Source organism: Prionailurus bengalensis, chromosome B2 (genome assembly GCF_016509475.1).
Source record: "Prionailurus bengalensis isolate Pbe53 chromosome B2, Fcat_Pben_1.1_paternal_pri, whole genome shotgun sequence".
Classification (NCBI taxonomy): Eukaryota; Metazoa; Chordata; class Mammalia; order Carnivora; family Felidae; genus Prionailurus; species Prionailurus bengalensis.
The window spans coordinates 24,203,327-24,218,332 of record NC_057349.1 but is presented as its reverse complement, the minus strand read 5'-3'; the positions used below and the strand labels follow the sequence as shown (position 1 = coordinate 24,218,332).

Here is a 15,006-nt window from a genome sequence, read left to right as displayed (position 1 = left end):
AAAATAATTTGGAAAGGGGGGAATTTATGCAAAATCTAGTTGCTAAAATCTTCTTATAAAAGAAGGGACATTCTTTGAATGTCCCTTTAGAGTTTCTAATTCACCGAACTCTATATTTACTTCAGTTCCTAAAATAAGTAAGTTAAACTCTATTACTGCCTCATATTCAGACTAACAGTGTTGTTTCTCCTCATCTGCATGTGGCCTGCCAGGTCCTGCTAAAGGGAAAACCCTCATGTCTGATGGGGTAGGAATGCTGGGAACTCCCTTGTTTGTTTGATGGCAGATTACAAACTCCTTTTGCACTTTATATGACTCATTACATGGATATATTCCATTCTTTAATGTAAAGAATTACATTGCATATGCATCACAACCTTTTAATTAAGTTAATTTCCATAAGATACAATAGTGACTTCTAAAGATTCTTCTGGAGTATTAACTGAGGCATAAATAAACAGCAGGATGGTGATAGAATAGGTCCTGGCCTGAACTGTAAATACCTCCATAGTGAATAAAAGTGATAATCCAACCTAATTGAACAAGGGCCTGGCCAAACATCTTCAAGGCAACTTACTGAAATGTAGGTTTCCATTTACTATTATTAAAAATGAGCCCTGCCCTAAGCATATCTTGCTCCTTAGGATATTAGCCATTCATAGTTGTACATGTAGATTTGAGGTAAGGAAGCATTCAGCCGCAAGGAGCAGAAAATCCAACCATAGTGACTTAAGACAGAAGATTATTTTCTGGGGCACCTGGGTGGCTCAGTTGCCTCAACATCCAACATCAGCTCAGGTCATGATCTTATGGTTTGTGAATTCGAGCCACGAGTTGGGCTCTGTGCTAACAGCTCAGAGCCTGGACCCTGATTCGGATTCTGTGTTGCCCTCTCTCTCTGCCTGTCCTCTACTCACACTCTTCTCTCTTAATAAATACACATTAAAAAAAAATTTTTTTTAAAGGTTATTGTCCTCTTGTAACAAGAAGTCTAGAGGTATGCAGTCATGGGCCATCAACATCCATTTCAGGGAGTTATCAAGAAATCAGTTTCCTGGGGCGCCTGGGTGGCGCAGTCGGTTAAGCGTCCGACTTCAGCCAGGTCACGATCTCGCGGTCTGTGAGTTCGAGCCCCGCGTCAGGCTCTGGGCTGATGGCTCAGAGCCTGGAGCCTGTTTCCAATTCTGTGTCTCCCTCTCTCTCTGCCCCTCCCCCGTTCATGCTCTGTCTCTCTCTGTCCCAAAAATAAATAAATGTTGAAAAAAAAAATTAAAAAAAAAAAAAAAAAGAAATCAGTTTCCTTCTGTCTTCAAGTTCTACCTTTCTTCCCAGATAGCTTTGTCTCAAGATTGCAGGACTACTGATGCATCACAGACAGAGGTCTCTATTAATAGACATCTCAGATGCATTGCAAAGGGGAAGAATAGAATGGTGAGGAAGATACAGTTTCAAATTTTGATCAGCTATTTTTTTCCCCATGGAATTTTCTTAATTATCCCCCCCCTTCTTTTTCACCTTCCTTCTCATAGGAATTAAAAACCAGAACCTCCGAGGATGTACGCTCCAGGCTACATGTGAGAAACTCTGGATTGCCTTCACTTTGTCGTTTAAAACAACCGAGCCTTGCCTTGCTGTGGAAATCACTAGCCACTGGCTGTCATGTCAATTTGTCGTTGCTAATGAGATAACATTCGTTTTATCATTCTTTTCTTTAAGTTTATTTTTATTTATTTTTGAGAGAGAGTTAGAGAGAGAGCAAGAGCATGAGCAGGGTGGGGGGGGGGGCAGAGAGAGGGAGAGAGAGACAATCCAAAGCAGGCTCTGCGCTGTCAGCACAAAGCCCCATGCGGGGCCTGAACTCAAGAAACATGAGATCACAACCTGAGCCAAAATCAAGAGTTGGACACTTAACCAACTGAGCCACCCAGATACCCTAGTTTTATAATTCTTAATTTATCACAAAAACTGTATGTCAACTGTCCTGTCAGGAGAAAAATATCAGCAATGGGAAAATGTTAACATTAATGTAAGTTTGTTCTTTAGTATATATGTGGTTGACCTCTGACCTCTGAATTTCTTTGAGAATGTGATATATGCTCTCTTCACTACAAAATTGTCACCTTTCTAATATATCTCAAGGTAGCATTTTCCTTGTGCAGTGACTCCACAGTAATATGAAAGGGTCTTTCCAATAGTGGGGCTACTACCAGAGATTCTAAGGTGATTTCTAGGCACTTCTCCTAGAGAAGACAGAAAACTACAAATGTCATTTCTGGCAGGATAACCTGAATTCTGTGTTGTGTGTGTGGTTGTGTGTGTGTGTGTGTGTGTGTATAAATGTAAAATATAAACAACTACATGCATATATGTGGATATTACAGCCCATATTTTTAAATGTGCAAGAAATAGAACTTTCTTTAATTTCTTGAGCAATTTAATTCCTGTTTAGCTACTAAGCTATTAAGATATGTTAACCTTGGTCTTTATGACCTTGTGCCTCCACAATAGCCAGAGTTGTGCATGGTTGCAAAATCCTACACAGTGGCAAGGCATGGGGAATTATAGGAAATCCCATCCTTTGCCATCTGCCCACACGAGTTGCCATGGGGAACATCCACTTCCCTATTATGTCAGTTCTTGGAAGTCCAGGTGCTGTCAACCTTTCTGAATCATGTTTGGAACACTGAAGTCTTCTCAAACCTGTCCATCTGCCTTGATGCCCCCTTGGCCTCCTTTTCTAGGATCTTGCCACCTCTGTGCACAGTTTTCCTTTCTCTCTGTTCACCTCACTCCTTAGCTCAAGTAAATCTTTTTCTTGCCTGGAGATGGAAAAAATTCTGTGTTCTCCATGGTTTCATGGGTCATTTTGTCTATGCTCCAAATCCTCTAACTTGCTCTGGGTTTAGACTTTTAGAAAGGAAAAGTTAAAAAAAAAAAAAAGACACATATGTTATTTCTGCTTTTGATCTTGACACAACCCTCCCATTGGACAATTAACCAACTCTCAATGAGCCAAGTATCTGACTGAAAGTGGTAGAAAGGAAAAAGAGATATGTGGAGAGGGAATAAAGGTTATTATGTCAGAAAACAATTTCCTGTGTCTATAAAATATAGCCAAAGTTAGTATGTACTGTAACAGAAAAAAAATTTTAATTATGGACCATGTTTCTGTTAATACATTCAACTCAATGGTTTTTGCCTCTCTCTGTTTGGAAGTGGGGAAAATAAAACATACTAAAGAAGTATAAATTTGCTTCTTCCCCCAAAAACATCTTAATTGAATTGAGATTTAGGTTTCACAAATTTAAGGATACATACAAAAATAAACAGGAAATTACAATTCAACATATACAGAATTGTATGCGGATGTGATTCAAACAGCATATGTTAATGTTGAGCAGAGAGACTCATAATAATTAACATTTGTAAATTGCTTTCCATTTTACTTGCATGTATAATTTAATTTGATTCTTGCAATAGCCCTGAAGAGTGTGTTGTGATTATTATTTCCGTTTTACAGATGAGGGGGAAAATGCCACACAGAGATTAAGTAATTTCTCCAAATTCACATAATTAGTAGGAACTAGAGTAGGGGTGGTTCATGTGAAAAATTTCCCCAAATTATGGACTCCAAAAGAAGGTAAAAGATAAAGAAGATATATGAGTATATTATATACAGATGTATCTTTCATAATTTATTGTTTTGTGTAAAGGTCTATACTGGTAAATTGAACTGCATAATATAGTGGTTCTAAATCCAATTTAATCAGAATCTCTGGGAGTGAGTCCCAGGGATTGGTGTTTTAAAATTGGTGGTTCCAATCAGCAGCCAGGGTTGAGAACCACTGGGATTTGTTGTTTTTTCATAAACATAGAAAGGGTATACTAAGCAGCAGAGGGAGAGAGAAATGACCTTATCAGAGCAAAGAGGAGTTAGAAAAGACGCTGGACATTTTCAGCTAAGAGGGGGAGCTAACTTAAAACACATTTTGAGTAACTGTAGAAAGTGGTAAAAGATCGCTAGTGTAGGATACAGTGAAAGACAGTAACTTTACTTTCTATTAATAATTCCAGGTGTAACTAAACTTACAATAAACTCACTCAAAAATTTTTAAGACTTTTTTTCCACCATTTGGAGTCTGTTTCCCAAAAAGCATAAAGTTTTACAGCAGTTTTCTGTTTTTGAGATGGCTAGAATAATAAGCTATGTACTTGCCATAAAAGTTTATTACATAGAACCAAAAAAAGTGGTTCTGACAGTTTTCTCACCAAAATAAAAAAATGGACCTTTAGTCATTGTCAGTGCTAGTATCTCTAAATTGATCTCCCAAGTAGAATTATACCCACATCAACATCGTATAAGATATTACATTTTCCTGTATTCTTAACCATACTTAGTCTTACTGGATTTTTAAATTTTTGCCAATTAGATGAAGTGAGCACAAGGAGACATGAGGGCAAGGAAATATCTACAAGAATAAAGAGTAAACTTTCCATGGGTAGGCGGACAGATAAGAAACTATGGATGAAATAACTGAGAGAATCCCATAGAGCAATTAACATATTTAATCACGCCTATCAGTTTCAATAAATCAAAATATCAGACCTAATACTAAGCCACAAAGTAAGTTGCAAAGGGATATGAACAGCATGATGCCATTTTGGTAAAGTTTTAAAACATGTAAAAAACCACTGTATACTTAATGAAGCAATACCTATATAATAAAAATATAAAATCATGGATTGAAAAGTACACAGCAACTTCCAGTGTTTTCCTAAGGTAGGGAGTAGGGGGAAACATGACTTTTGCTGTTTCTGAAACATCTTATTTCTTATCATTCAAAAAGCTTGCATACAATGCAGGCAGAGAAGTATATTTAAATCTAGATGATTGGCACATATATATATCTGCTACATTTTTTCTATATTATCTATATACTTCCATATAGTGAAAAATACTTCAGAATGTTTTAATTATTAAGAAAGTGACAAGCATATTTCAACAGACAGGAGGAACAAAGGTATTTTTGTTAATGAGAGGAGCTTTAGAAAAACTATAGAAATGTGAATAAATAGGACAAGTCCCTTCTCTATTCAGCTCATAGTACTGCCAGATGAATTAAAAAAAATAAAGTTCCAATCATGCAACAGTTAGAAGAAACAAATTGATATAAACATATCAACCTGAATTTATCTGACATACATAGTTCTAAATTTAAAAAAGAAAGAATGGTAAAATATAGAATGAGATCTATTTCTCACAATACCACTAACAAAGTACAGGGGAGCTTTGTTTCCAGCCATGTTGGAGTAACTGATATTAGACTTCCATCCCACTATAACAACTAAAAACATTGCACAAAAGGTAGCATAGAACGATGATCCCTGAAAGAAGAGAGACATAGACCTAAGTCTTAAAATCACAAGAAGTTTCTGCTTGGATACATTCTCCAGACCAAGAGATGGAAAGAAGGAACCCAAACAAAGCATGGAAGCCCTCTGGATTGAGGAGAGAGAGATCAGAGTTAAGGGATTCTGAGGTAGCTGTAATTGGCATGTACCAGAAAAGACAAATATGAATAGAGGTCCCCATGAGTCTACAGAGAGTGAAACCCCACAAGGCCAGGCAAATAATTACCAGAAACCTATAAGCTCAACAATTCCTGGAGCTCACAGAGGGATGTGAAACACTGGAGTTCCAATAATCCGGAGTGGAGGGCTCTCCAATACCCAAGGGATTCAATAGAGACCTTAGAAGGGGTAATGGGAGGGCTTATTTGGCCTTAAAGTCTACTCTAGACCTGCTGTAACAAAAGTGAAAAACAACCCTTGAAAGGATCAAGCTGATTTGTAAACAGCTTAACTCCCTGACAGAACAAAGCTCAATACTATTTATAAGAAGACAAGAAAGGGGCACATGCACCCCAATGTTTATAGCAGCATTATCAACAATAGCCAAAGTATGGAAAGAGCCCAAATGTCCATTGAAAGATGAATGGATAAAGAAGATGTGGTATATACATACAATGGAGTATTACTCATCAATCAAAAAGAATGAAATCTTTCCATTTGCAACTACATGGGTGGAACTTGAAGGTATTAATGCTAAGCAAAATTAGTCAGAGAAAGACAAATATCATATGAATTCACTCATATGAGGAATTTAAGATACAGAACAGATGAACATAAGGGAAGGGAAGCAAAAATAATATAAAAACAGGGAGGGAGACAAAACATAAGAGACTCCTAAACATAGAGAACAAACAGAGGGTTGCTGGAGGGGTCATGGGAGGGGGTATGGGCTAAATGGGTAAGGGGCATTAAGGAATCTACCCTTGAAATCATTGTTGTACCATATGCTAACTTGGATGTAAATTTAAAAATTAATTAAGTAATTAATTAATTAACAAAAGAAGACAACAAAACCCATGCAATACACACCCCATAACACAATGGGCAGCATTCAATAAAAAACTACTAGACATGTGACGAAATGGTAAATGAGACCCAAGGACCTATAACCCAGAAAGCAAAATCAGTCAATGGAATCAGAACCAGAAATGATATCAATTGTGGAATGAGTAAAGACTTTTAAATATAGCTATTATAAATATGCTCAGGGTTTAAAATGAACCATGAACATAAGGTATATAAAAATAGAAAATTTAAAAAAAAGAACCAAATCAAAGTCTAAGGCTGAAAAGTACAATATGTAGAAACGGGTGGAAAAAAAAAATCACTAGATGTGCTTGACACCAGATTAGACACTGCAGAAGAAGAGATCAGTGAACTTGAAGAAATAGAAATAGAAACTATCAAAAATAAACTATAGACAAGAAAAAAGATTACTAAATAAAATTAACAGTTCAGAGACCTGTGGAACAATAACAAGTTATCTCATATATAATTGGATCTCAGAAGAAGAGAGGGAGAAAAAATATTTGAAGATAAAAGACTGAACATTTTCTAAATTTGATGATAATTATAAATTCACAATTCCAACAAACTCAGTAAACCTCAAGCAAGAATATACTCAAAAGCATACCCTATGGTTTGTCGTGTTAGCACCTACAATTGTTTATTGCCTGACCTGATTAATTAACTGAATGCATAGCTGGCATGAAATGTCATGCCCAACCTCATGAGCTGGGCGGAGATGAACCCCAGAGACCTTGACAGGTGCATGGTCTGAGGGCCAACACTGGGAACTGGTAACAGAATTCACAATAAGGAGATCAGAAATTTAAAAACCTAGGACCAAGTCAAGTTGAGGACAAGAGAATCCAAAAAATAAGGTAACAAGCAGAGGAGGATTAAGTCATTGGGAAACATAGCTAAATTTCCTGAATCAGGTGGATTTATTATTTTTAATTAAGTTGGGCTCTTTATGGCAGTTTCTGGTCATAAGCTTCAAAATGTTCTTCCTAACTTCTAACAGAAGCAGGGCTGAACAATACTCTTTGTGACTCAGGTTCTGTGTGAATTCTGTTGCTTCAACAATGTCCTCCTTTCTTTATCCACTGAAATGGTAAATTCCTGGTCTAGATCTGTGATTTACTCACTGAATTTCTGAGAACAGAGACACCAATTAACAAATAGCTTCTAAATAGAAGTTTCCCTATGGGTGTCTTATGCCTGGAAGTTCTTGGACAGAAAGTAATGTTTTTTGTATTTAGGACAAACTAAGGCATTTTATATCTAAGAGGGAGGATTAGAACTTGTGAAAAGGGGTGATGAGTAGTTAATCTTTAGGTAGTCACAAGGGAAATGGCAAGGATATTAAACTTCACCTGGTATCTATACTGGAACCTAAAAATTAGAGGCTTGGTTATATATATATATATATATATATACACACACACACACATATATATATGTATGTTGTTATACATATATAATACATATATATGTAACATATATATTATCATATATATTATTATATAATATAATATTTATATAGTAGTATATAATATAATAATTATATAATAGTATTATATAATATAATATATTATAACATATATGTTACATATATATGTATTATATAAATATATATATGTAAATATATGTAACATTTTGCTTATTTCAAAAGAATCTATTTCTTTATAGAACACATAAAACAAACACAAAAACAAAATAAAATTTCATTTATATATCTGAAGATCTATTTTAGGAAAAAAAATAACAAAATTAAGATTACAGTGGACAAATTTTTGCAAACTAAATTTGTTCAGTCATGAAATTTTTCCCCATTCACTCAATCAATATGCATTTATTTTCACCACAAAATTAGGATCATGTTCTTTATATTCTTTTTTTAGCCACTACTTTTTCACTCAACAATATATATTTATATATTTGTATATATAAATATTTTTCCATGAGATTCATTCTTTCATCCATTGGCTCAAAAAATCAATTAATACCATAAGATAATTTTGCTTCATTCTTTATTATGGTTATGTCTCCTTTTTTTTTTTTTTTTATAATGCTGCCTAATTATAATAGCAAACATCTCTGTCTTGTTCATGGCCTTAATGAGAATGTCCCAATGTTTATTGATAAGTATAGTACTGGCTGCCAGTTTGAGACAATCTTTACCACTGTAGTTGTCTTTATATTTCTAGGTTGCCAGGAAGTTTGTTTCCTTGTTGGTTTGCTTGTTTGTTTATTTTTGAATCACAAATGGGTGTTGAATTCCATCAAGTCTTTCTTTGGCACCAATTAGGAGGGGGCTTATGAGTGGGGACTGGAGTTGGAAATACCAGTTGCGGAACTATTTTTTTGGTCCATATCTGAGGAATGAGGACTAAAGAAACAGATACAGGAAAGGAAAGAGGAGGTCTTTTATCAACACAGCAGATGGAGTTAAGAGAAAGGAAGAGGCAAAGATATCTGTGATACTTTGCACTAAGTTCCTGGGAGGCCAACTCCAGAAAAAGCAGAAGAAGAGGAATACAAGAGAGAAAAGGTAATGTGTTTGATTTGAATGGTGAGATACCTGAGGCATTCATATGGAGGTGCCCAGCTGGCAGACAAAAATCTGCATCTTCAAGAACAAGAAAGAAGAAAACCTAGATTCACAATTTATCTGCATAGAGTTACATCAAGGTCACAAGAGGATGTGAGATGGCCAAGGGGAAAGCACACAGGGTAAAAAAAACTAAATTTGAGGAAACGAGGGGGGCTTTAAGAAGCTCTTGGTTACTTCTTGGTGGTTACTGTGTTCATTTGCTGAAAGCTTAAAAGCTGCTTAACAGACACAAGGAATAGAAAAAAATAGCTTGGCTCGGTTTTGGGGAATGTCTAAAATAGAAAACAAATTTTTTTCTTTTCAGATAAGACAGAACAGTAATGATCTACATAAAATAGGAAGAGGAGAAGATGCATTGAAAGTTTACATTGGATGACTCTGGTCTTTTCCATAAAGTAGGTAATGAGGTCTTCTTCTGAGGGGGAATAAGGGTAAGTTTGAGGTGTTAGCAAAGTGAACAAAAGAAAAGCTGTGGTGGGGGGTTTACAGGGAATTGCCTGAAAATGAAATAAAAGGTTACAGATTCTAGGAGCTTAACAGGGCATAGCAATAGCATTGGAGGTTCAGTCAGTTACCACCTCTTATTTTCCAGCAGGGCTCAGCAATTTGGGATTCAGAGGGAAGAAAAAGAATTAAGAGTGATGGGAAGCCATGGAATGTAGAAATGTTGGAATAAAAAAAGTAGGGAACTGCAGGAATACATTGCTTGGATTCATATGGAAATAGAAAAATAAGGATGGGTCTCAGTAGGAAACAGTCAATTAACCAAGCACACTTTTCTGAAGTGTATTTTATGGAACACTAGACCTGTATAACATGCTTCCTTTAAAATAATTTTAAAAAATAATCTTGGGGATCCTGGGTGGCTCAGTCGGTTAAGCGTCTGACTTGGGTTTAGGTCATGGTCTCACAGTTCGTGAGTTCAAGCCCCACATTGGAATCTGTGCTGACAGCTCAGAGCCTGGAGCCTGCTTCAGATTCTGTGTCTCCCTCTCTCTCTGCCCCCTCCACCACTCGTGTGCTCTCTCTCTCTCTCTCAAAAAGAAATAAACATTTAAAAAATAAATAAATAATCTTTTGTCAGATTATTGTGGAAAAACTTGGAGCTTCACAAGGGACATTAACATTTAAAGGACCCACAAAGTCCAGAATAAACCTATTCTGTAACCTACAACTCTCTAAGCTTATCTGACCTTGAAGTACTTTTCTGTGTAATTCATATCAGCAGCTGCTACAAATATTTCTATTAGTCAAGATATGCTAGGTTATGCTGTCGTAACAATCAATATCAAAATCCAGTAGCTAAACACAGCCAGTGTGGGTCCAAATAACCACTCAGGAACTCAAACTAATGGCAGTTCCAATACTTTGTGTCCATCTCAAACGTGTAACTCCAGGATTTGCCATGCCTGGGGAAGAACGCACATGAAGAAGTGGTCACTCTTCTATGCTCTGAGCTCAAATGGTACACATCACTTCTGCTGACTACTCATGGGCCATAACTGGTCATATAGCCCCACTGTATGACAGGGGTCATATAGACCCTGTAAGGGACTGGGAAATATGAGATGCACATGGATATTTGGTGAGCAGTAAATGATTCTGTCATAACTAGCATTCCAATGAATAGAACTTGGAAAACATTGACTAAATATATAGGAAACAATTTTTCCTAGTCCAAGGAGCATGTTAATGTATTCTTTGGTATAAAAGAGAAAATAATCTGCTCTTTCCTATTATTGTGGAAGAGGAGAAGAAAGAGAAGAAGGGAGAGAAAGGAGGAGAAGTGGTGGAGAAGAAGAGGAAGAAGAGGAAGTAGTAGAAGAAAGAAGAAGAGGAGGGAAAGGAAGAGGGAGAGGAGGGGAGGGAGGAGGAGGAGGAAGGAGGGGAGAGGGAGGAGGAAGAATCTGGCCTATGGCAGTATTACTTATTGAAATATTCTGTTTTTTGGAATTTTGCTAAGTGCTTATATGACATGCTTGATGTCACATAATTCTCGCAAGAACCCAATCAATAACATAGTTTATTATCCCTATTTTTTCAGATCAGAGAATTGAGATTTAAAAAGGTGAGCTGCTGGGCGCCTGGGTGGCTCAGTCGGTTAAGCGTCCGACTTCAGCTCAGGTCACGATCTCGCAGTCCCTGAGTTCGAGCCCCGCGACGGGCTCTGGGCTGATGGCTCAGAGCCTGGAGCCTGCTTCTGATTCTGTGTCTCCCTCTGTCTCTGCCCCTCCCCCGTTCATGCTCTGTCTCTCTCCGTCTCAAAAATAAATAAATATTAAAAAAAAATTTTTTTTAAAAAGGTGAGCTGCTTTGTCCAAGGTCACAGAGAAATAAGTAAAGGAGGCTAGATTCAGACCATCACCTCTAGATGGCAAAGCCCATTCTGATCACCCCAGAGCTTATCTCCCCCATGCCTCTATTCTGTGTTTTGATGGCCAGTCCCCTTTACTCACAGCTGCTTATTTCATCCTCAACAACCCTGCCAAGATACACTCTCATTTCTAATGAGGAAAAGAGGCTTTGAACCTAGTTCTCTTTGACTCTCAAAGGCCATGTTAGCACACTTTTGCAGATCTCTGTTTCTACCATTTTGATCACTGCATGTGGATTATTTGGTCTTGCCTCAGCTAGATTTGGTTTATGCACAATATTCCGGAAAGACCTACAGATGTACATTGTTTCATTGGCACTGGAATGCTGGTTAGAGCTTAGCCTAGATCTTCTTAGTGATGATCTCTGGATCTGTTGACTGCAAAGTCTCCTTCATATTGGAAGACTTGAAGTCCCACACCTTGAAGTGCCTCCCCCTAAAATAATACATTGTCTTGTACATGCTTCCTTCTCTGAGAGCATCATGGGATTTTCCCTTATAAGCTTGGCATTGACTACCCAGGAAATCTTGTGTCAACTGAAAACTGGAAGATTTACACATATACAGTTAAATCTCAAAAGCAACTGTCTTTGAGGAAGAAAATCTCAGGAGTAACATGTTCCCAGCTGAGTAGTTCCTCTGGGTACAAATTAAAGAGTCCATGAAAGAATCTTCCAGAGTTCCCCAGGCAGAGTGGGCTGAGCAAAGAGTTCGAAGACCCATCTTGTTGATGTTGCAGGTGGCTAGTGAGCCCAGTTGCTTGTCTTCAGGTAACTTAAAAGATTGAATAGTCTCAGGCAGACAGTCTCAATGACCCTGTGGAACTGGGAGCAGAGATAGTAAGAGTGAAGGGTGAGTCTTGCCTCTCTAAGAGGTCATGAGCACAGCAAACAAGAAATCCATACTGGGCAATCAGTTCATAAGCCAAGTGATGTCAGCAGTGTGAATATCAGGATTATACAGAAAACTTATAGATCAGTGGCTTAAACAATATAAGGCTTTGTGTGCCTGTTTGTTTTGTCTCCCACATAAAAGTAGTCCAAAGGTTGACAATCCATGGCTAAAATGCCAGTTCTGTGATGTCAACAGTGACCCTGACTGCTTCCTGCTCATGGCATCTACCCACAGGTGCAGAATGGCTGCTACAGCTGCTGTTCATGTTCCTGGCTGCAAGAAGGAAGAGCAGAGGGCAGACACAGTAACTTCAGCTTAAATCTCGTTAACCACTCCTATCCACAAGGGAGATTGGGAAATGCAATTTTTCAGCTGGGGACCTTGTTGCCTTCCAAAAATTCAGATACTGAGGAAGAAAGGGGAAATGGGTGTTAGGTGGTTCATTATTGTCACTGCCTCACAAGGAACCTAATAAACTGTGCACACCTACAGGCAAGTCTTGGAGGCCAGTCTAGACTGTGTGAACACTTATTACCTCTCCTCACCACACACTGCCACTATCGTAGACATCACCATTCTCCTCGATAATCCTGACCAGTTGGCAGAAGTCCATAGACTGAGGTTGAACCTATGTTAGCAGCAAGATGTTTGGCTACCACTTCTACCTGGGTCTGCTCTTTGCATCTTGCAGAGCCAGTTATCTTAACCCTAGCCCTGGCAAGTGGTTGTCTTAGAATTTGAGAGTATTATGCTCCCAATACCCAAGGGGAACACTGAGGATGTTTCTCTTCTCTCTGTTGTACCCTTTATTAAGGACACCCTGACCACAGAAAAACAATGATTAGATCCCTCCCACTCCCAGGACCTCCAACGGGTGACCATTTATCCAGGGTTTTGTACCCAGTGCCCAAGTTTGTCACTGGAGATAATGAATGCCAACACAGACGCAGTTGATGCTGAACATCATGTGGAACTGGAGGAAAAAACAACGACTTAGTAGTCAACTGTTGTAACTTTGGCACACACTTGAAGATCTCTCCACAAGAGTAGATGCAGTTAAGGAAGAAAATAGGAAGCTAAAATCAGACAACCAAGCTCTTGGACAATATATAGAAAACCTCATGTCAGCTTATAGTGTTTTTCAAATGACTGACACAAAAAGCAAAAGAATGTGAAGGATTGACATCCCTTCTGTTTTATGGAATTGCCGCTGATCTTTTTCTTTGAAATGTGGATAGACTCAAAAAGTTATAGTACTTTTGTTTGTGGCCTAATTGAATATTTATGAAGATAATGTCAGATCTAGGCAAAATTAAGAACATAACAGAAGACTTCCATGAGTTTGTGTGATATATGTTAGTCTATGAAAACATGCAAATGTATTGTAGAGACTTTATAATTAGAAATGCATGTATGTATAAAATTTGAAAGTGAATGTTTTATCAAATTTGCTTTGATTTAGAGGTTTAGCACTGTCTTTTATTGTAGGCATAGTAAGAGATACAAGAAAATAACCACTGTGTTGTGAAAAGTGACCAAAATCATGCACTGAATACCCAGCTTTATGTACCTTGTCTACCATGTTGTGCCTCGTCTCCACTGGCTTCTTCCTTCCCATTTCCCCTCCCCTAAGGAAGAAATTGGTTTCACATTTGTAAAAGTAATTTTACTATTTAATCATCTGTGAGAGTAACCTGAGCTTGAATTGTTGAAAATTAGCCAAAATAAGGTATAATCACAGTTAGGGCTTATCATAGCAATAAGATAGGATTGTTAGTCTCTTTTTAATCAACTGAAAACAGAGCCTATAAATATGAAGATTCTTCTTTGCAACTGAATTGTCACATTGGAAAGGTTTGTTGTTAAAAACTTCCTTTTGCACAAAATAACCCATTTGGTATCTGAAAAGATGAGCTCTAGTTATATGTTTGAAATAAGAAATTTTGAGAAAAATGGAAATAGGATGGGAAAAGTACTTGGCATACAGTAGTAACCAACTCCAAATGTTTTTACTCCAGAATTGTGTGATCTCTGGAACAGACAAGATCTTTTAGGGAATATATATATGAAAGTAGATGAAATGTGACTAACCTTAAGTCAACCACATCTACAAGAGAACAGTGACAAAGAGTTTAGTCTCAAGGCTTATTTGTAGCACCCAGCAGATCAACTTTTGCAAAAGCCCTCTACAGTGTATTGGTATCAGAATCATGAATAAAATGCAAGAGTTTCGCATGCATACTAGCTGATACTTTCTCAGTATTTTATCTCAACACTTCTCCCAGAATTTGCTGTTAACCTAACTACTTGGTTTGAAAGATTAGTCACTTTTTCGCAGCTTGTAAAAATTTAGTTTGTAGATTCCATTCGGTAAGAAATTTAGTATCAGAAGCCATGTTAAAATGTTATGTAGGAAAAAGGTGCCTGAGTGGCTCAGTCGGTTAAGTGCCTAACTCTTGATCTCGGCTCAGATCGTGATCTCACAGTTCCTGAGATGGAGCCCTGTGTGGGGCTCTGTGCTGACAGGGTGGAGCCTGCTTGGGATTCTCTCTCTTCCTCTCTCTCCCTGCCCCTCCCCTGCTCTCTCTCTCTCAAAAATAAATAAACTTTTTAATAAATATTAAATAGGACAAGAGATCCACTAAATCATTTTGGTTATTAGATTTGAGCTACTTTTAATCATGGAATAATCTTATGTTTGTAGTGG

At 37.6% G+C, this 15,006-nt stretch overlaps 1 pseudogene; it reads left to right on the top strand.

The window, feature by feature from the left end:
- LOC122490422 overlaps positions 1-13,474 on the top strand; it is a 57,425-nt pseudogene extending 43,951 nt beyond the window's left edge.
- Positions 13,475-15,006: the final 1,532 nt, after the last annotated feature.